Here is a 23,377-nt window from a genome sequence, read left to right as displayed (position 1 = left end):
GGGCATATGCATCTTGTCTCTCAAGCATATTCAGAAAATTACGTTTTGGCTGCAACTGTGGCCACCAAAGTCTTGGCATAGACCATCCTGAAATCTACATCTTCATGTAGATTTACCTGTGAAAGTATTAAGACATCACTAGGTAGATAGATGTTGGGAAATATCCAGCCAGGCAGGGAAGAGGAATCAAGTGAGGAGTTAGCCTTGAATCATTGTGCAACTGCAAGAGATCCAGGACTGATCTCCCCTCCCTCTCCCCCACCAAGCTCCATGGAATCTAATCTATCTGTTCCCAAGCGAAGGCAAGCACTCTGGGGAGAGATTCCTGCATTATAGGTAGAATTGCAATAAAGTACTCCACTTGAATTCTTTACCTATTGGGTTATTGCTTGGGTCTGACAACAAATTACCATTTCATAACTGGAAACTGCTGATATTGACTTTGAATTATTAATAATACATCCAATGTCAATTATGTTTTCTCCCTAAATATATCTTTAACAGGACTTCCTCTAATGATTAACATAACAAAGAAAAGTGTGAAGAAAGAACTAGTCTTTACACAATGATGTGGATGCTAATAAAAACGTAGCATCAGGAAGACTAGTTAGATTTTTTAAAATTAAAGGAATTGTTAAGTGGACAAGAAAAAAACCCAAAAGTATATCATTTTCAGTAGATATAGCATGAAGAATATTGGAATGCTTCCAACTGAAGTCTCACATTTTGTCCCCAAAGCTAGGTCATTCCTGAGGGAAGTTGACATGATAGTGACAGAGAAGCATGAAGAAAAGTATACTGTTCTTCAGGTGCAGTGAAGAAATGATCATATGCTGATTTTTCCCTTGCACAGTTTAGAAGATTGTCAAAGAAAGCAAGGCAGAGTGGAATCAGCAGTGTTTATGAAATTCCACGAAGCAGTTTTGAAGAGGACAAACTGCAAAATATACAGCTCTTGGATGTCATGGAAACATCTGTACCTGCACAACTTCTACAGCCTACAAACTTCTTTTTATTTGAAGAGTGCCAGAAATTCTGCATTACCTTCAAGCAAATTACCTGAGTGCCAACTCTCTGTGCCAAAAGTAAGACCAACTGCCAAGAAACATCCTTAGTTGTGTCTTGTTTAAGATTTTACTTGGAACAAGTTCTGGTTTCGTTGCACGTCTTATTTCTATTTCTTGGATTAACAATTAGAGGAAGAGCTATTGCTCAGAGGCAAAGTGCATATGTCAGTTGCAAGAAGATCAAAGTTAAATCCCCAGCATCTCCAGCTATGGCTGGGAAAGGCTGCCAGAAATCTTGCAGAACTGATGGCACCCTATGTGAACAAAACCAATGGCAGCTTAAGACTGATCCTTCACCAAGTTACATATGCACTGATTCAATTTTGATTTTAAGGTGTATACATTATGCACAGTCTCCATTTTGCTTCCCTATGTCAGTTTTGAAGCAGTTCCTTCCAGGTTACAGGATGAGATGACTTGGTAGAAGAGCCTTAGTTTCTTTCTCACCCTTTCCCTTGTGAATAGAGGAAAGGCTTTTGATATTTCTCTCATGGTGTTTGTCTATTTTTCCTTTCTTTAACTTCTGTTCCCTTTCTCTGAAATGGTAATGTCAAGAAGAGAACAGTCAAAACAAAGCAATTATCCCATTGGCTGGCTGGAGGAAGTTCTGGATGGCAACAATGAGAAGGTGGGGCAACTATTGGGGGGGGTTGTGGGGTGTTTTTTTTTTTTGTTGCAGTAGCATGAAAATGGTTATTAGCATGTTGAGGGGAAAGCTGACTAACCATATGGAAATAATCATGCATGATTTTCTCTTTCAATGCAGAAATATGAATTTAGGGATGAGATTGGGTTGGTGATTTCTCAACCATGACCCCTTTTCATAGCATGCAGACAGCAAAGGAAACATTTCATACCACCCAGTGGTGAAATCCAAATTTTTTTACTACCGGTTCTGTGGGCGTGGCTTGGTGGGTGTGGTGTGGCTTGGTGGGCGTGGCAGGGAAAGGATACTGCAAAATCTCCATTCCCACCCCACTTCAAGTGAAGGATACTGCAAAATCCCCATTCCTTCCCCACTCCTGGGGGAAGGATATTGCAAAATCTCCATTCCCACCCCACTCTGGAGCCAGCCAAAGGTGGTATTTGCCAATTCTCCGAACTACTCAAAATTTCCGCTACCGGTTCTCTGAACTGCTTAAAATTTCTGCTACCGGTTCTCCAGAACCTGTCAGAACCTGCTGGATTTCACCCCTGATACCACCCCTCAATAGTCAAGCACATCTTATTTCTACTTCAAAATGACAAAATCCATGCTTTAACATATATGGTCAATATTTGAATAATTCTTTATAATATTATGGCTGCCCAAATTTGTTAACAGTTGAGGATTTATCTTTATACTGCCAGAATTACAAGCTAGGAAGGTCATTGCACCATTTCAGGAATGCACATACGATACCATTTTCCATGCAGTTACATTTTATTAAGATTTGTAATGGGGATATACTGAAATAGGCCAAATGTCCAGCTACCCATTGAAATGAGTTTTTCCAGAGCTACAGAGTAATCTGTGTTTCTTTAGGGAAATTTTACAAGTTTGATATTAAATGAACTTTATCTTTTGTAGAGTAGGATGTTCTCTTCAAACACTTTATTTTGGTTTATTGAATGCCATGTTGTGGTTCTTATGCTATGAATTTTGACTTTATGATCTTGATTATTTACTAGAATCTAAATACATTATTTTCCACATTTCAATGTTGGAAAGGAAACTTTGTTTTCAGAGGTATTATTTTTCTCTAATTGAGTTCATCCATTCAATACTTTAAAAAACACTTCTATAGTACAAAAATATGTGTGGAGAATAGAGATTCAACATCTGTGCTGCAGAAATTAGACGATCACTTAGTGGTAAGAAAGAGATGTAACTTAATCTCACTTTTTGTTGCCTTTTAGTGGTTGCCATTGGTCACAATAGTTTTTCAAATGGAACATCATTGACTGCAAAATACATCTATAACATAGGAATGATATGGAAAGGCTGAATGTGTCAAACAGGACAATTCTTTATTCACTGCATGTTAACCCACTTTCAAAACTTGTCAATTGAATGAGCAATATAAAAAGAGGACAAATTCCACTCCCTTCTAGTACTGATAAAGTTACCTAGTTGGATAATGAAATATCTGCAAGAAAACAACCAAGCTCAGGACCCCATACTTGCCAATTTGTGTGTCTATCCTCAAATTATATGTGTCAGCTAGTCTCTTTGAGATCAGCCAGAGAGAAGGACAATCAGCAGTAAGCTTACAGTTACCGTGGTGCACTATTGAAAGCAATAGCAATAGCAATAGCAATAGCAATAGCAATAGCAATAGGATGTAGACTTATATATCACTTCATAGTGCTTTTACAGCCCTCTCTAAGCAGTTTACAGAGTGATCATATTGCCCCCAACAATCTGGGTCCTCATTTTACCTACCTCGGAAGGATGGAAGGCTGAGTCAACCTTGAACCAGTGAGATTTGAACTGCCGAACTGCAGCTAGCAGTCAGCTGAAGTAGCCTTCAGTACTGCACTCTAACCACTGCGCCACCTTGGCTTTTCAGGAAAGACCTGAAAAGAGATCTTTAGAGATAAATCATCATGGAGAAAATCTACCTTTGTGGCCGCTAAGAATGAACAGTGACTTGATGACACGTAATCATGGTCATCATGTCCAGATGAATAGTATCCAAGTTGGTAGTGACAGGTGTATCCGTGTGAGCACATCTGCATGACTTTTTGATACCTCTCCTTCCTATTCCTATAAAACAGAGTTCCAGATCTTCCATAAAACTGAACTGAGATTTATGGATATGAGTTGTATAAAAGCTATTCCAAATGTCTGCAATTACCTGGTTAAAGCAAATAGCAGCTGTACACAAGCCAGATGCGATGTACGACCCTGTTGCTTTTTTGTTAGCTTTTATATACAAAACCATTTTCTGGTCTTTGCCTTCAGCCAATTTTTCCCCCCTGTAAGATGTTAGAACCAAGAAGTGGCTGCCTTCCAGCAGGAAAATATGATGTCATATGTTACAGAAATAATTCACTTCTTTCCATACCACTTAAATAGATGAAGCTCCTCTCAGCACCTTGCTGTTCAAATATACCTCTCCATTCTTTTTATGCCAGAGTCTCTATTTACAGATTGTGTCAATGTAGCAAAAAATAAAAATTCAGCTGTGCAACCAAAATAAACATCTTTCAATTGGGGTGGGGAGGAGAAATTCTGGATGGGGAAAATCCTACTGTCTGTTTTTTCCTCCTACACCCAAAAAGTCTAAGTAATTTTAGTGTGACAATGAGGGGCATGCTTTGTGAGCTGTACTGATTACCAGTTTGCTTCTAGCTACAATTCAAGGTGCTGGTTGTTATTTATAAAGCCTTTTTGGCATAGGGCTGGTTATCTGAGGGACTGCCATCTTCCATAGTTTCTATCTAGTCAATTTATCTGGTGCTTCACCAGGCAGGGCTGGTGCATTCTGGATTCCTTTGCTTAAACAATGTCATATATAGGGACTCCAGAAGCCCACCTTCTCTGTAGCACTGGAGTTTGGAGCATTGCTGATATTGGAATGATGTTCCCCCACATATCCAAATAGCGCACCCCCCCCACTTGTGTTTTGAATGGGCTTGAAGACCTGACAGTCCTAGATTGTATTTTCCTTCCTTCCTTCCTTCCTTCCTTCCTTCCTTCCTTCCTTCCTTCCTTCCTTCCTTCCTTCCTTCCTTCCTTCCTTCCTTCCTTCCCTTCCCTTCCCTTCCCTTCCCTTCCCTTCCCTTCCCTTCCCGAACTGCTTTCAGAGTTGTTGAGATTTGAGCTGCCTGCATACAAAGTTAAATAATTAATTAAATTCATTTTCTTGGAATATGGGAAATTATCAGTGGTGAAATCCAATTTTTTTTACTACTGGTTCTGTGGGTGTGGCTTGATGGGCCAACAGCCTACAGTGGCCCATAAGGGCTGAATGTATTTCATCACTGAAGTGCTTTCAAGGAAGCAACCTAGAATATGCCCTATATTAGTGAAGAGAGAAAATGCTACTCTAAAACTGAAATTATTAAAGGCAACTTTAAGTCACTTCATCTGCAGGCTGGAGATGAGACAAAGACAATGCCATGAGGATACAGCACAAACAAACAATTTCATGAGAATATTTGTGCCATGATTAGGAGGAAGTGAGGATGAGCCCACTGTATCTGAATAAGCATGGCTGATTTGAATGCAACAAATTGTTGAGAGCAACTATATCTGCAATAAATGTTTAGTATTATGGACGTAAGTATTGGTAAAAGGAGGAATATTGCTCCGCAAACAGAAAGGGCAGAGTATTTTTAGCAGGAGGATTAAGTAGAAACAGCCCAAGCAGAATAGGTGAACAGTAGTTCTAGAAAGCTTATGTGGAAGAAAAGCATTTGGTAACTGTAATGAAGGAAAACAACTAAAATTAAAATTTAACTTCTAGGTATTTCCTTTGGTCCTTCAAAATATTCTCCATGCAGTTCAGCCCTGTTCTTTGTGACTGTGGAATTAATTTCTTTCCCAATGTGTCCCCAAGAGATAACTGATAAATGAACTGATTCTCCTGTGAAAGCAGCTCTTTCCATAGGTAGCACATCTGCTCTTGGCTGTTTTCTCTGTGTTTTTTGTTTTAAAAATTCCATTTTGTTTCTGTCAAGAAATAGATCATCTCTATAGTGAAACATACACACCACTGGGTAAAGAATAACTTTGGTTGAGTTTTGGAGAAGCTCCCAATTCTCAAGGAATTTCCTGATCTAAGGAATATGCCAAATATAGAATTTGCTTCACATTGGCCATAAATATCGCTGCAATAGTATAAATTATGGTAACAGAGGAAACAATTTGGACAGGAAAAAGCTCTGTTCTCAGTGGTATCAACATTCTTAGATATCTTGTTTTAGAGCAAACATTGGTTTCAGCTGCACATTTAACATGCACCATATCTACAAAGTTTATAGGGCTGTTGGTTGATTGCATGTTCAGTGTTCAAGAAACTTCATCCAAATATAGCTGCAGAGAACCAAAAATTGAAATGAAAATGATAAACCTTTTGATTATGTCAGATGATGACCAATTAGAATTGAATCCAGTGGTTAGACAATTGTCTCTTTCTGAATACCAGGACTAAAATCTCACTTTAGGCATCCATATTTACATTTGTTAAAATGAGAACATTTGTGTTCTGTATGAAATATCAGTCAGAGCATCTGTACATTGGGAGCTTAAGCTGCAAAATGAGGAACGTAGCTTCATCTGAAGAATGCAGTCAGAAGGAAGTACTCATAAAACAATAAACTAGATGGGCTTCCGTGCTATTCCCTGACCTACATAAAGCTTTCCTCAGTCTAGGTGTACTTAATGGACAATGTCTATGGTTCTGCTCACTCTTCTTGTAGTTAAATCAGATATGCAGATGGTCCCTGAGAGCATAGCTGACTGTCAGCTTACTGTCAGAGATATATAAGGCTTCATTGCAGATACCCATGTCAAATGACTTCAAATCTGGACAAAGCACCGCTAGGTCTTTTTTTTACCATCATGGTAAAGAAACAGACCAAGCAGTTGCCTCCTCCTCCCACCAGCACCACAATAGTACTTCCTTGCTATTAAGAAGGCAGAGGGGTGGTAGTCAGTGGAAGGATCTGTAAGCCCACGTCAGGGTAATAGCCCAAGCCCAACTCTGCATTACCAGGACTTCCACATCACAGGAAAGGCATCAGGGCCTCTTCTACAGAGACAATGGACTCAATACCGCTAGTCCATGCAACTTTCATCCACCATACCTACAGCAGCTGTATCACACCCTAGTCATCAGCATAGCCTGACCCAGTGGTGGGATTTTTTTACTACTGGTTCTGTGGTGGGATTTTTTTACTACTGGTTCTGTGGACATGGCTTGGTGGGCATGACTTGGTGGGCATGGCTTGATGGGCATGGCAGGGGAAGGATACTGTAAAATTTCCATTTCCACCCCACCCCGGGGGAAGGATACTGAAAAATCTCCATTTCCACCTCACCCCACTCCAGGGGAAGGGAAGGATCCTGTAAAATCTCCATTTCCACCCCATATCCAGGGGAAGGATATTGTAATATCTCCATTTCCACCACACTCCAGGGGAAGGATCCTGTAAAATCTCCATTTCCACCCCACCCCACTCCAAGGGAAGGGAAGGTTACTGTAAAATCTCCATTTCCACCCCACTCCAGCGGAAACGAACCCTAGCAATCGGGGAAGATGGAGTTGCACAGTTTCTGGATTAATGATCCATACTATTGGGAAGGGCCCTGTGAATTTAGGGCCTAGTTTCTTACAAGGTACATGAAGTTTCAGGTACTTGGTAGAAAGTTACACCGATTGACCCACCCTGAACGTGGGTGGGGCACTTCTCCTTTTGTCCGCCTGCTTTTTGTAATCTGTAGCCGCCTGGTTTAGGGCTTTCTTAGCGTTCCCCCACATCTTACTCATTCGGTCCATCCATTCTGTAAAATCTCCCTTCCCTTCCCTTCCCACCCCACTAACCTGTTTGTGCAGGGCAACAAAGGAAGACCCAGCCGATCAGCTGGGACTCGATCAGCTGGGACTCAGGAGCCAGCGAATAGATGGGGGCGGGGCCAGTCAGAGGTGGTATTTGCCGGTTCTCCGAACTACTCAAAATTTCTGCTACTGGTTCTCTAGAACCGGTCAGAAGCAGCTGAATACCACCTCTGGCCTGACCAAAGTAATATGATGAAAACCAAATCTGTTTTGTTAATGGCAGGCCCTGATGCTTCGCTTTCTTCCCTTCGGACATACTAGAGGCCTCTACAGTATGTATGAAAAGCCTTAATGTTGCCACCCTTTGACTACTGAACTAGTCATTGTGCAACACTTGTGACCTTTATGGTGGTGAGTTTCCTATGCCAGACTGATGAATGTATAGACATTTGTAATTATTTGATTGTTTGCAAATCTCATTAACAAAAAACAGATTTGCCACGGATTTTTGTATTTTGCAAAGAATTTGCAATCCTTCACTATATGAATTAAAACTCTGCCCTGCCCTATTGAAAGACTCATTACTATGGGCTTCATCTTTTAAAAAGTGACCTTTAACTAGACATGGAAAGCATGACTGTCCTATCCTAGGGGAAAATTCCCCTCAATCTAGTCAGCAAAGGTATGTAGGCATCTCTTAATTTCATTATGCACACAGTTACACAGACAAAAGCAATCAACATCTTTGCTCCTGGCAGTTTCTTCACTTTCTCTCAGCTGGGCCACATTTTATCCACAAAAAAACAATGCAAACAAAATTGAATTTTGAGCCAAGATTTCTGGATAATGTTAAGCAAAATGCAAAGGACTAAAATGCATTTGCACATAAATACATCAGAACACCCTTGCAATGCAATCATTTAGCTTACAGGAAGACCTATATAATTCAAAATGTTTATAGTATACTATTTCTGTGAGTTTTGTAAATATTAGCGGACCATGCCTTTTGCGTGATTTGCAGCTATAGAGATTGGTTAGGCATGTGCTATTTATATGTTGGCTGGAGTCAAACCTGAAAGTTATTTCACTGAGATTAGGAGCAAGGATCTCTATCTTCTTTCATGCATTCACTGAGATTAAGGAAAATATTTACTAATTTCAAAATACTACAAGAAATTATGGACTTGGGGTGGGGGAAAGTACCATTGGCAAGAATTGTTTTGCATTTCTGGCAATTCATGCCAGAATTTCTTGCAATTCCTATAGTTTTCTCTTTTTCAGGGACATCACAAATGCTTTTAAAGCTTTGAAAACTGAACATGGCAGAATGAGAAAGGGGGAGGGCTGTTTAGAAGAAAGAAAAACAGTATGAACACGTGTGGCAGGCAGGGAAATTGCTGCTTTGAAGATACATTTGTCTCTGGCTTGTTTAGTTATCTTCTAGGTTAATTTTGCAGCTGATGAAGACAAAGGTGCACAATATCTTCCCTGTTTCAGCAGCTCTTGCTCCATATCTAATTGCAAATCTGGACAGATGGTCGAGAAATCTCATTTATAGAAAGTTGAGAATGTCCCCAGTAAATGTGATAGAAGAGAGACATCTGCATTAAAACACTGCTTCAAAATGTCAGATCAGGCTATCACTTAAAATAACTTGGACTTTTGCCTTCAAGAAAAAAAACTTTTTACTTGGAACTACCCAAGATTAGTCTCTGAACTGAGGGAGTGGTATGTATGTATTTCTTTCTCTCTTTCTCTCTCTCTTTGGGAGCTGGATGTTTGCTTTTATAGGTTTCCCAGTTCTGGGCTATTTAGTACCAATAAAGGAGAATATTTGTAGCTAAGGATTGAAATGAGGGATCCTTGGTACTCTCTGAGCTTGGTTGTTTTCTTGCAGGCTTTTCATTTTTTTTCTTTTTTCTTTTCTTTTTTTAAAATTTGATTTATATGCCGCCCTTCTTCGGAGACTCAGGGCGGCTTACAGTGCGTTAAGCAATAGCCTTCATACTTTTGTATATTTTATACAAAGTCAGTTTATTGCCCCCACAAACTGGGTCCTCAATTTACCTACCTTAGAAAGGATGGAAGGCTGAGTCAACCTTGAGCCTGGCAAGATTCGAACTTACTTTAATTGCAGACAGCTGGTGTTAAATTACAGTGCTTAGTCTGCAGAGCTATCCTAGTTAGCCAAACTAGGTAATATCATCAGATGATGTTACCTTTTAGTTTTTTAGTTTTTTTCAAAACAAACAAACAAACACATCATGGTTTACATGTTGTTTTGTGTAGCATTCTTAGCACTGGAGTGTTGTACACAGAATGTCAGGTATATATATAAGTAATAATGAAATAATTTGTTTTTCCTGTTGAAAACTAGTTAAGGAACTACAATGGCTAGACACAATTATTGTGTGAGGAAAAAGTAACAGTAAACAGAGTTGGAAAGGACCTTAGAGGCCATCTAGTCCAACCCCCTGCTCAGGCAGGAGACCTATACTAGGGATTCGAACTGCCGACTCTTCTGATCGACAAGCTCAGTGTCTTAGCCACTGAGCCACCTAGCAAGTCTCAGAAATGCTACTACTGTTCTGTGTTTGCCAAAGTTCATTGGTTCTTTGGCTTCACAGGAAATTTTTAACTGCATCCCTAGGAAATTCCTAAAAGTTTCTAAAATATGCCCCAAAATTAGAAGGAAAGCCCACCATGGCTGTATGCCAGAAAAAAAAAACTTGCTGGAAAGTTCTATGTTCAATGATTTTTCTTTCTCAGACATTTAAGCCCTAATTTCTGTTTTTGTAGCACTTTTGCATGAATTCTTATATTTGAATTTGCAGTGACAGATATTTTATTGCTATCTTGCCCTTCTTCTAAATTGTCTTCAGGGATTACCTCTCTTTGGAAGTTATCTTTGCATGCTCAAGTCAAATATGTGGAATAGCAAGCAATCTTTCCCCTTTTCTTTTTGTGATATAAATGGAGAATTAAGTCAATGAGATTGTCTGGAGCAGAGAGCCTAGCTCTATATGCAACCACCACTATGTACACTTTAATTGTGAAAGATTCGCACTCATGTGGAAGAGTTCACATGCACAAGAAGGCTCACCACAGTTGGCAAATGACCAATTTCCAATAAATTACAACACAGCCAGAAATCCTGGGACTCAGGTCCTAAAAAGGTCTGATTATACAGATGTGGAGTGGAGTGGAGTGGAGCCAATAGAGCGGAGGTGTCAAACTCAATTTCATTGAGGGCTGCCTCAGGGTTGTGTTTGACCTTGGGGGCTGGGTGGGCATGGCCAGGGTGGGCATGGCCCAGAGGTGGTATTCAGCTGGTTCTGACCAGTTCCGGAAAACCGGTAGAGGAAATTTTGAGTAGTTTGGAGAACCGGTAAATACCATCTCTGACTGGCCCCACCCCCATCTATTCTCTGTCTCCTGAGTTCCAGCTGATCAGGAGGAAACGGGGATTTTGCAGTAACCTTCCCCTGGAATGGGGAAGGAATGAAGATTTTATAGTATCCTTCCCCTGCCATGCCTACCAAGCCATGCCATGCTCACCAAGCCACGCCCACAGAACTGGTAGTAAAAAAATTTGAATCCCACCACTGGCATGGCCAATTCAATATCACTTGTGTCAGGGGTGCCTGTGGTGGCCTGAGAGCTCTGCCAGGAAAAATGGAGCTCAGGAGGTTACAACAACCTCCTGCAATCCTCTGCGAGTGAAAATGGAGCTCGAGAAGGCCGCGTGCGAGCTGTTGCAGGCTCCTGAGCTCCATTTTTTCAGGTAAAGTCACAGTGAACCGGTCCTTTGTTGCTTCAAAGGTGGACCTATGGGTCAGATTTTACACCTCATGGACCAGATGCGGCCCGTGGACCTTGAGTTTGACACCCCTCATATAGAGGCATTATTTAAAAGCCTCTTTCCTGTGTAAAATGTATAAAAATGCTCTGCTCTGACTATAAAGTAAAACCTGTTGGGAATGTGCAGTTAGGAACATACTTGCTTCTTGTTGAATAACTCAGATTACAAGGGATGGAATAGAGTTTCTATCTCCAATGTGTTCTTTCCAATAAGAATAATGAAAGATGGAACATCTAAGATCGAAGAACTGTTTTGGAAGCAGCTTTGCTGCATTTAGTCCTACCATAACTTACTTCTCCAGGGTAAAATCCAGAAGGAAAGATTATGCCTGCTTAACATTAGCTTTTGTCATTCCTTCCTTTGACATCATTAAAAAAAAGCTCCACGCTCAATCTTCACAGCTGGTTTGCATTAACAATAAACCCCAGATTTCTTTAATAATATGACAATGCAGGTTAATAAAGTAATGCATGAACATTCACAGGACACTTTTTAAATGAAGTAAAAATAAAGAAATACAGATATATATTGAGAACCAGTTTGGTATAGTGATATCATGGTATGTGGAAATGACCTTGAAAGACGGGAAGAAAGGAGATGCTGTCTATGGAATGATCAGATAAGGAAGTGGGTGGAACCAGCAACTGGCATAATGGGTGGGACATGTATACTTTTAGGCTTTCAAGATTCTGTTAGTGTAGGCTTATAATGAAGCAGAATTAACTCATCTGTCTAGTCTTCCTGGGAAGATTGGCAGGTGGTTAAGGCACTTGGCTATAAACTGGAAGACTGTAAATTCTAGGTCCTGCCCTAGGCATGAAGTCAGCTCGGTGACCTTCACCCAATCACTTATTTTAAGCCTTAAGAAGAAGACAATGGCAAAACACTTCTGAAATTTTGCCAAGAAAACTGCAGGGACTTGTTAATCAAGAGTTACCACTGAATTGAACATACTCTCTCACACACACAAATCAGTGTATACTGAAAGATAATATTGGCAATTGAGTTAAAAGTTGATTGAGATATGTGCTTTGAGTTCTTCTTTACATAATGTCTGTCTTAATTGTTAAAATTGACTACCATTCATTTCCACTGAGGAAAATTAAATGGGTCGTCACTCATAGTAAAATTTTGGCATCATTCCCACGAAGAAAATATATTTGCATTCACACTTAGTGAATATTTGGCATTAATTTATATGGAGAAAAATAACTCAGTTCCCACTTGCCATTCACTCCTATAGGGAAAGTATTTCTGTCTTCACCTTTCATGACTGTTTTATCATTCATCTTAGGAAAACATCTCACCTGTTTCCATCCATAAAATGCTTTCTATTCAGTCCTATGAGAGAATGCAAAGTTCAAGTTAGTGCATCATGGTTTAAATTCTTGGCCCTCTTTGATCAGGTTATCTCACTGCATCTTTCAAAATTCCTTAAAATTTACAATTCTTTTGTTGGCATATTACCTGGGTATTTTGAAAGCAATCTTTAAAGATGAATGACATTTCTGTTAAAAATATATACAACACGACAATCATATCTGTTCTGGAATGCATGTTAATGCCAGAGCAAAATTGCACACACATTCCATCACAGGCATTGTCATGTTACAACAAATAAACAATGCACGAAAAGATGCTTAAAAGGGATTCATGTACAATTAAAGGCATATAATCCCAAATAGAGAAGTTATTAGTCAAAACAATTTTTCACTGTCAAGTAAGAAACAAGAAAAGAAAAGAAAAATCCTTCACTCTTGGCAATGGGAATATTGCATTTAAATTTTATAATACCTTTGGAAGACGTAAGTATACAGTACTCATGGGGAATATATGGTCTCTTATTGTCTGGATTGTTGAAGGAGCTCAGAATATGACCAGATGTCTAAATCCATTTGTTAATTAAACACATACACAGTATAGTGGGAGGCTTCAACAATTGTTGTCCCTCAAATTCAATCTGTCCATCTTCCCCTTAAGGATTCTTCTAAAATGTTCTCCTCCAAGTACAGTAAAATATTTGTTCATCATTTTGCTCATCTGGAAAAGAAAAAGGTCATTCAAAATTTAAAGTATATCAATGTTTAATTGTTAAATACTTCCTGTGCGTTTTATATGCTGTATGCAGTGAATTAAGCTTAGAAAACAGGGAGGCATTATGAAAAATACAGAAGTTGGCCAATCTGGTTTGGGTTGAGCTCTTTTCTCTTACTTGTCCCCCCTCCTCATATATCAGCTGTACAACAGGCAGACTTTCAAGAGACAAATCCTTTTTCATTTTCCATCCCCATGACAAGGAATGCATCATGTATTGGACTTCTGCCTGTCACACAGATTTGAAATGTTTAAGGGTTGTTGATTTCCTGCTCAACACGGAATGCTGGCCAGACTCCAAGCTGAGACACGGCCCAATAGCCCAAAGGGTCTGAACTGAAATAAAAGAAAGATCAGGCAAGTCAATTGGTTATCTTCACCTCCTCCTTTTATCAGTTCTCAGATCAGGAAGTTGTCTTTCTTCTCCAACTCCTCTTTTCCAGATCTGCTTCAAAACACAGCCCCAGCAAACAGGATCTCCACGATCAAGATGCTTTCAATAGAAATGAAATAAAATAAAAAGCCTGATACATTTCTGGCAAACTTGATTCTCATCTGCTACAGCTTCTGGGACAAATGCTTTTTATATCACTGTTCTGGCTCTGTATTGTTTCACTCTACTCATCCCAGCTCTCTGTCTTATATGAGATTCTCAGCCACAAGGGCCTCTGCCAATAAAAATATAAGAACTCAAGAAGCATTTTGATAAAAACCCACAAGGTGGCAGCTATTCACAGTTGTATGTTCCAGACAATGGCTCCTATTGTTGTTGTTACCATCACTGCTACTATTACTGTATTGTTACTTCTGTATTTGTACGCCATCTAACTATCCCAAATGTTTACAAAAACAGGATGAACAACAGCAAAAACTTTCAGACAGTTCACCACGTTCAGCAATTGGGAACAAACATATTAGAGGAACAAAAAGAAGCTGCATCTTAATTAAACAGTTTACCTCTCTTCACAGAGATTCCATTTTGCTAATGTAGTCTACAGGCACTAATATTCTTAAGTTCTAAAAAATATTCTTATGTTTTTAAAAGAAAGCCATATAAGAGAATGACGACCATCTCTTGGACCATACTGCAACTTCAATATTAATGTATTCAAAATAAATTCCTTTGTGTGAAGTATTTAGTATAGCATACCTTCTACAGTGTGTTCTGAATCTACTATCAGTTGGAAGATAGACTCAAGATTCAGAAGGATTCTTGACAGACTTGAGCATTGGGCCATATCCAACAAGATGCAGTTCAGTGGTGAGAAAAAGTAAGGTCCTGCACTTAGGCAGGAAAAAATAAATGCCCAGGTACAGGATAAGGCAGTACCTGGCTTAACAGTAGTGCCTGTGAGAGGGATCTACTGTAGGTGTGCCACCATTTAAGTATGAGTGAACAGTGTGCTGTAGCTGCGAATTATTTTGAATACATTAATATAGAGAAAAAAATCAATGTAGTCCTAGGTTGCATCAACATAGGGATAACATCAAAATTATAGGAAGTTATAGTACCAGTTTATATTGCACTAGTGAGGCCACACTTGGAATACTGTGTCCAGATCTGATCACCATGATACAAAAAAACATGCTGAAACCCTAGAAAACATGCAGAGAAGCCAACAAAGGTGGCAAAGGTCTGGATTTTTAGGTTTTTAGATTTCCTGGGTCAATTAAAATAGTTCACCCCAAGAGATTGATGAATCTGAATGGTTTCCTTTAAGTCTTGTGAGAATTCTTGATAGATGATTGTGTTGAAATTACAGTTCACCTCTGAATGGGGAAATGGCCTCGGCAATGGCTTCTGAGCAGTCTCTCCCACAGAGTAAAGTCAAACAAGCTTTGTTGCTGGTAGCTGTGATGTAAAGAGAATGACAGGGCACTCCGAGCAAACCCCACAGAATATAAGCAAAAATTCATTGGAGGGCTAAGACTATGGGAGTAACAGTAACACATAAATACTTCTTCACCACATTCAGAATGATCAAAGAGCCTTTTTTTGGTGAACAAAAGGCTATTATATTGTGAAAGGTCAGTGAAAGGAAAGTAAAAACCACCAAGAGGGTATAATATTTTTGAAATAAAAGTGTTCATGTATATGCTGAAGTGGATGTTATGGTTTATTGTTTAAACCATGTTTATGGTTTTTTGAAGCCCAGTGATTATAACACCTGGCCCATTTTAACTCCTATGGCAAATAGTCACAACCCCCATTTTGAAACCATTCTTTCATACCACAATGCAATGGTTAGACTTTGGTTTTGAAAATATTTTCATGAAATCTACCACATTACAGAATTTATGGCCAGTTCCAGTACTGAAAAGTATGGCTTTGATTACTTTGGTACCAGAGAAGGTCTAATGCTTCTACTGGATATCCAAGCAGCTTTTGGCTTCATAAGTTAAAATGTATTTATGAGTTACTTCCCTGGAATGAGATTTTGTAGTTACTATTTCACATTGAGACTACTTTTTGTCCTGAATATCTTATATACTAGCTATGTCATTTTTTTCGATCAGAAAGCTCTACTCACAGTCTTTAATCACTTAGTCACCTTTTGTTTGGACTATTGCAGTTCACTCTATATAGGGCTGCCTTTGAAGACCATTCAGAAACTAAAGTTTTTGTCCCAGAACACAGTAGCTCAAATAGTTATGACTATCAAGAAGTTATGACATCTAGTCCTTGCTTATCAATGGAGACCGAGTGGAGCAAGTGGCCAGTTTTAAGTTTCTGGGTATTATCATAAAAAAGGACCTGACCTGGAGCGCTCACATTGCAGCACTGGCCAAAAGGGCCCAGCAGAGATTATACTACCTGAGACTTCTCAGGAAACAACAACTGAATGAAAAACCGCTGGTGATCTTCTACTGCTGCACCATAGAGAGTATTTTAACTTAGTGCACCTGTGTATGGTTTACCAATTGCACAGTGGCAGATAGGTCAGCACTCCAGAGGGTCAACTTCATTGCCCAGAGGATCATTGGTTGCCCACTCCCCTCTTTGGAAGAGCTTTATAGCTCCTTCTGCCTTAAGAAAGTTCAAAACGTTCTTAAAGATCCATTTCATCCTGGGCACCTTTTTTTTTTTGAACTATTACCATCTGGCAGACAGTACAGGATAATAAAAACAAGGATAAATAAGCTGAAAAACAGCTTCTATCCCAGAGCAGTAATCATATTGAATTCTACTGTATAGTGCAATATTAATGCAATATCAGGAGTTTTCAATTCAATTGTATAGTATGCGAAGGATGTGTTTTATTTTTATAGTTATAGTTTTATAGTTATAGTTATAATGTACACTGAAGATAGCATTTAATTTTGTTAATATTGTTGTATGAACAATAAAGTGATCTAAGTTATTCTATCATTCTAAGTTATTCTATTTGCCTATGTAATAGGCCTACTCTGATAATTGCTTGAGTTACTGCCAGGTTTCCAGTGTAATTCAAAGTTTTGGTTGTCATCTTTAAAGCCATATGTGGCTTAGCACCTGCAGTTTCTTCAGGATTGCATCATCTCATTAGTTTCTATCAGATAAAATCTGAAAGGGAAGGCTCCCTCCAGATTCCTACCTCAGGGTGATAGGGGAGGTCTTTTCAGTTACTGCCTCCTTTTCTCTGGAAAAGCATTTTCTCTCACCTCTGAGGTCAGATTAGTTGCAATTTCTGCTAAGATTTTAGAAAGCCATCAACATTTTTGGAAGCTAACCGTGGTGGGTTTCAAAATTTTATACTACCGGTTCTGTGGGTGTGGCTTGGTGGGCGTGGCAGGGGAAGGATACTGTAAAATCTCCATTCCATCCCCAATCCAGGGGAAGGTTACTGTAAAATCCCTACTTCCTCCCGATCAGCTGGGACTCGGGAGGCAGATAATAGATGGGGGTAGGGCCAGTCAGAATTTTTACTACCGGTTCTCCAAACTACTCAAAATTTCCACTACCAGTTCTCCAAACTACTCAAAATTTCCGCTACCGGTTCTCCAGAACTGGTCAGAACCTGCTGAAACCCACCTCTGAAGCTAACATATTTAGAGTTGTGATTCTTCCTGCAGGGGAAGTGCTTGCTAATTACTTACTTGACTGAGCCTTGATTCATTGTGCAATTGGTTACTTTGAGTACTGTACATTACTTATAATGTTTAATCACATTTCTGAAATCAGAAGTATCGGTCTTTCAAAGCCATATATAATTGGAGTGACATAGAAATCAATAGATAAATGGAGTCATAGATTTAGATTGGGTTTTAGGGTTTGTAATCATGGATTGAACACAGGTTCTTCTAGATATAAACTAAGTGTTCTGCTACTGATCTACAACAATTGCTTCCAAAGGTTTTTTTTTCCCAGCAAACTCTTCCTTCTGCTGGAAACTGTACTGTTATCCTTAAAATGAAAAAAGCCCTAAAAAAGAAATACTATTGAAGTCTGACATGCTAAATTCTATCATTTTTCTCCATATTGAGTTGCTCTTGCCTAAACAACTTCACTCTCCATTTATACACATATGTTGCGGAAGACCAATAGGCAGCCATAACCAATGTCAATAGTACTATTAGTATTAAGAACAGTACTATTAATTTCCATGTCTTGCATGAGATGTTTTTGTTTTTACAACTCAAATAGGCTTTTGGATGACTCATATTCCTTTTCTCATTTACTGCTGTTAAATAGATACCTCCAATGACAGTACTGTATATTTAATCAATTTTGACTTCATCTATTAATTCTCAATTATTAAAAGTGAATGACTTTGATTAAAGTAAAACAGACATCCAGCTGCCAGGGCATATGGAGCACATATTTAAACAAACGCAACTTACATAAAAATATTATATAAACCATCTTAGGAATTAAGGAAAGCATTGTAAAGTATTACTTAATAAAGTATACATCTATGAAAGTGCAGGTGCCTAGTATTTTAATTAAATATATATTAGAAATTCTGTAGAATTCACATTACATTTTTTTTAATTGAAAACTTTGTGTTATTTCTTATGCACTTGATTATACCAGTTTAGATAATTTTACAAAGGAAAATCATGGTGAATTAGCTTTCAATTAAATAAGATTTTATGTGGCATGAATAAACACATCAGGTGCAGGATAATGAGATATATGTGCTAATAGTTTTCAAAATAAGTAAACATTTCTAACATATATATTTATATTCATTTGACATCTATTAAAAAGTTCTAGGTGGATGCTCCACAACTGCTTCTATATTAATCTCAAAAATGAATAAATTTAACACGCATCTGTTATTCATCTGAAAATTAATCCAATTCCGTCTATAGTTTCCAAGATGCTAAATGTATCTATAAACATGTGTGTGGATCTCTTCCAATCTGAATTGGACTCTGACCATTTTCACTGGTTCAGGAAGTGATGCAAGTAATGTGAGGTTTTGAAAAAGTGCTATCAACAGATAACACAAGCTAATGCAAAGTTGATTGTAAGATGGGCGGCTTTATAAATGTTATAAACAAACAAGCAAACAAGCAAATAAAGGTGTGATGCTTATTTTTAAACAGCAAAGGGTTTGACTGAAACCAAACCAAGCCAGAAGGCGAGAGAAGGTGAATTTCTAGAAAAAGAGAAATTGGAGGAGAAGTGTCAGAGACGACTAAACAAAAACAACAGGTGCAACAGGAAAGTGATGATACTGAATTAGGTGCTCAAAGTATCGATTTTCCTAAATGTTTGGCTTGTAAATGCTTAACATGAAATATATCATTATTTGATAAAAATAAAACCAGATGGAATTTGAGACCCATATTAGAGAGAAGGATATAGAATATTTGATTTATAAAAATCTGGATGAGGAATTTATTTCAGAAAAAAAATGAGTTATTTTGTAAATAATTCCCCAACTAAAAAGAAAACTTATATTGGCTGAGCAACATGATTTGTATGTAATTAAGAGTTTCATACTGGGAATTTATGTCTTAAAGGAGAACAAAAGATTGTTTTATAAAAGTCTTACGGAAAAAATAAAAGGTTTCTCTTCTGAAACTTGGTATTTGATGGTGGATTGGAATGCAGTGATCTCCCTATGACTGGACAGAACTTCTGAGAAAAATCACTCAAGGCAAATTAGTAAAAGTTTTCTTTGATTTGATGCTCAATTTGTGACTGGTTGATATAAAACAGAAAAATGGAAATTTAAGAAAGTGTACCTACTTTTCTGAAAGCATAGATCCTTTTCAAGGACAAACATGATTTGGATTTAAAAGAACTTGGCTACTATCTCTAGCATAGAGATAGTACCAAAGACTTTTCAGATCATGATTCTGTGACTTTGGTTAATAAAGTCTAATTTTTTTGATGGAGATTAAAGAAAATGTTGCCACAGAAAGAAAAAATAGTAGAGGTTGTAAAAAGTCATAAAAAATAATAAAACTTATATTAAAATAATTTGTCTGGGAAACAGATGGTGAATAATAGGCAAATCTGCGAACAAGCTTAGTTTGGATAATTAAAAACAAGGAGATTTTCCACAGAGAGAAAATATCTCAAGTACCACTCTGGAAGATAAATCAATCCCTCATTTCTTAACAGATAAGTTATAGTATCAGATTTTTTTTCTTAAACACTTAATTGAAATGGAAGGCACACTGATGTAAAAAGCAGAGGAATGTTTCATGGGTATCTGTGTAGAGGGAGGCAAGTGCCAATGGGATTTGGCACACATGACACCATTGTAGCTTGTACCAGATTCCAATCATATAATTATTGATGGATGTTTTGTGATTTTGAGAATAACATACTGCAATATATTGCGACTATACATTGATGCTTTCCCAATAGTTGCAAGTATAGTTGCATGATCTGGCAGTAGCCGGAGTAGGGGAATTACGTATACTATAAACAATACTTAGAGGCAGGCTGTAAGAGCTGAAGTTCTATGAGTAATCTTAGAGTCACAGGGCTGGAAAAGATTTTGGAGGTCTTCTAATGTCCAACTCCCCTCCCCAAGGCAGGAGTCTTTGAGGAACCCTGGTGGCATAGTAGTTAGAATGCTGTATTGCAGGCAAACTCTGCCCACAGCCTGGAGTTTGATCCTAATGGGGTCAAGGTTGACTTAGCCTTCCATTCTTCCGAGGTTGGTAAAATGAGAACCCAGATTGTTAGAAGCAATATGCTGACATTGTAAATTGCCCAGAGAGTGCTTAAAGCACTATGGGGTAGTATATAAGCCTAAGCACTAATGCTATTGCTTATACCATCCAGGACGAATGGATGTCCAATCTTCTTGAAAACCTCCAGTGATGGAGGCAAGCTCTGGGAGGCAAGCTGTAGCATTCATTCCAGTAACCAAGAATCAGAGTAGAATAATAGAATAATAGAATTGGAGATCTGTGTTCGATGAAGGAATCAAAATTAAACAAGAGTTTCTACTCATGAAAAACAGACTACAACAAGTTCTACAGAGCTTGAGCACTGAGGGAAACCAAAAGAAAAGCTCTTAAAACCAATAATCATGAAGATCTGGAACAAGGTTCCAAAGTGACACAGACCTCTTGTTGGAGGGTTTTGTATAAACAATCTAAGAGCTATCCTTCAATGTTTGTGGTGATAGAAAAATGCACTATTATAAATTCATTTTTGATATCCCTTCTGCTTCAGTAACAAGGCCAGTAAATGATCCTCTTCTGACCATTTTAATGGAAGACAAATTAAGGAAAGAGACTGGCAGATTTCCCTGCGTTCACTTTCTCCACCTTCCACAAAGTGTCACCTGCCAGCAAGATTTTTAAAAAAGATAAAAGTCAATCCCCTCCTTAATTTTGGAGCTTTCTATTGCTGATAGAATTTAGGATGTTAGTTGAATCTGATGTATTATGTTGGTTAGTCTGTGTTTGTGTTTGTGTGTGTATTACCATGTGTGTGTTGTCAGATGGGTTATGAAGAGACTCAGTAATGTTGTCTTTTGTATGTAGGTTTAATTATAAATTAATTATATTGGAGTTGGGGGTTATAGATATGTACAGTAAGTTGTTTTTTACTCTGTGGTATCTAGTTGGCATGCTTGTATATACAACTAACTGCCTAGAAGGGTTGTGATGCTAGTTCGCCTCCTCGTGTTGCACCCTGGATAGCATGGCAGTGTGAACCAAATGACTAGCAACAAGTGGCAGCCAGACTACACTGAAGAATTGGCAGTTAACGACAGTTGGCAGGCAGACATCTTTGTAGAACTCCTGGCTCTCTAAGTCCATGTACTTGTCATACGCTAAATAAATAAATAAATAAATAAATAAACAAACTGCCTAGAATCACTGTGTTGAGATGAGCAGCCATATAAATCATTTTAATAAATCAGTCGGTGTTGCCTTAGTGACAATACTTTTTACTGTAACATTTGATTCTCTTTGCTTTTAAAATGTAAATGATTTTACATTTTAAAATGATTACTGTTGAAGTGGTCCAGAATGATCTTATACAAGAGGTCATTTTCAGTAAGTCCTTATTCCATTTAGTTGAGCAAACATATTATGGCATTTGACAAAAAAGAAAATAATGTTCTCAAGACCTCATATGTCTCCTTAACTTCTTGACTTGGGAATTATGCTGGATTACAATAAAGGAATCCCTCAAAATTAATTGTCATCTTTTGGCTTTATCCTTTAGCCAGTTTAGTTCTACATAAAGTTAAGTGTCCTTAGTGGAAAATACAGCTGCAATGCAGTTAAGGCATTTGGGAAACTTCTTGATACATTTGATTTAATATTAAGATAATACATTCAAATATATTAGGTGTTCTCTTTTTGAGAATGAAATGAACTTAACATATAGCTAAAATGGCTTTTGCACAATCTCCTGAGAGAACACCTGGGTGCGTATGACACAAGGTACATATGGTCTCACACTACTACCACCTCCTTAAAGCCTCCTTAACTCAAAATACATATTTTCTTGGCACTGAAAGCTACTGTCATAATCATAAATTTATTTGTCAAGCATATAATGTATAAGATAACAGGTTAAAGTATAAACATAATTTAAATACATGAAAAGAGTAAGTAAAAAGGAATATTAGGACAGGAACGGTAGGCACGCTGGTGCACTTATATACGCCCCTTTTCCCTGTGCAGGAATCCAGCTTCAGGAAACCTGGTGAGCTCTAAGAAGTCTAATTGCAGTTTCCTAACTTGTTCCTATCTGTCCCATCTTCCTACAACTGGCAGGAAAATGTGGTCAGTAAGTTGCCAGGTCCGTTCCTGAGACAATACAAAGTACTGACAAGCTGTAGTACAAAATAAACCACATTTTGAAGAGCAAAACAAACATCCTACCTCCAAACTTGGTGGATGCCAGATCTGTAAGTTTATGATTAAAACCTTTTTCCTTTTTTATCAGTTCTAGCAAGAATAGGCTGATCATAATGACATGGTGGACTGCATACAATTCCAGTCTGGCTTCATGTTTTTAAGGAACATTGTGGCCTAATGCAACTAAACCCAACCTAGGCATGAAAGATGAGATGTCCCTGATCCCTTCAGTGCTGTTGGAAAGCAACAAGCAATTCAGAGGCTTTTTCAGACTGTAGCGACATCTGATTGGTAATAATAAAACATATGCTCTTTAGGTTTAGATTAAATTTTCATTAGCAACATTTATTGAATGGTGCTAAGACACAAAGGAGTTAGAACAGATAGGTCTCCCCTCCTTTCACCCCCACTCCCAGTCACTGAAATTTGGAAGAATTTATTTTGTTTTATTGAGCTTCTATATATCTCATATATAGGACACATTCCATATATCTTTATTGAGTTTCCATATGTTCCATGGCAGAGCAATTCTCTTTAATGCACTATATACAACTAATGTATTCATCTACTTTCATGAAAGAAAAGAATTTAAA

At 38.2% G+C, this 23,377-nt stretch overlaps 1 long non-coding RNA gene across 5 annotated transcripts; it reads right to left on the bottom strand.

Moving 5' to 3' along the window:
• Positions 1–796: 796 nt before the first annotated feature.
• LOC117663629 (uncharacterized) lies at positions 797–22,963 on the bottom strand. 5 transcript variants are annotated; one of them, XR_004590764.3, is made up of 5 exons: positions 22,809–22,963; positions 13,892–14,004; positions 13,332–13,457; positions 12,725–12,758; positions 797–1,603 (listed from the first exon to the last, which is right to left on the bottom strand). It is a non-coding gene; the product is annotated as an uncharacterized LOC117663629 (long non-coding RNA). The 5 variants fall into 5 exon arrangements; XR_004590766.2 differs by lacking the exon at positions 22,809–22,963 and adding an exon at positions 22,046–22,116; XR_004590763.3 differs by lacking the exon at positions 22,809–22,963 and adding an exon at positions 21,519–21,637.
• Between the last annotated feature and the right edge of the window lie 414 nt (positions 22,964–23,377).

This window comes from Pantherophis guttatus, chromosome 3, assembly GCF_059756535.1.
Source record: "Pantherophis guttatus breed Tessera chromosome 3, ASM5975653v1, whole genome shotgun sequence".
Taxonomy (NCBI): domain Eukaryota; kingdom Metazoa; phylum Chordata; class Lepidosauria; order Squamata; family Colubridae; genus Pantherophis; species Pantherophis guttatus.
Note: the sequence above shows the minus strand (reverse complement) of the source record. Positions and strands in the feature narration are given on the sequence as shown.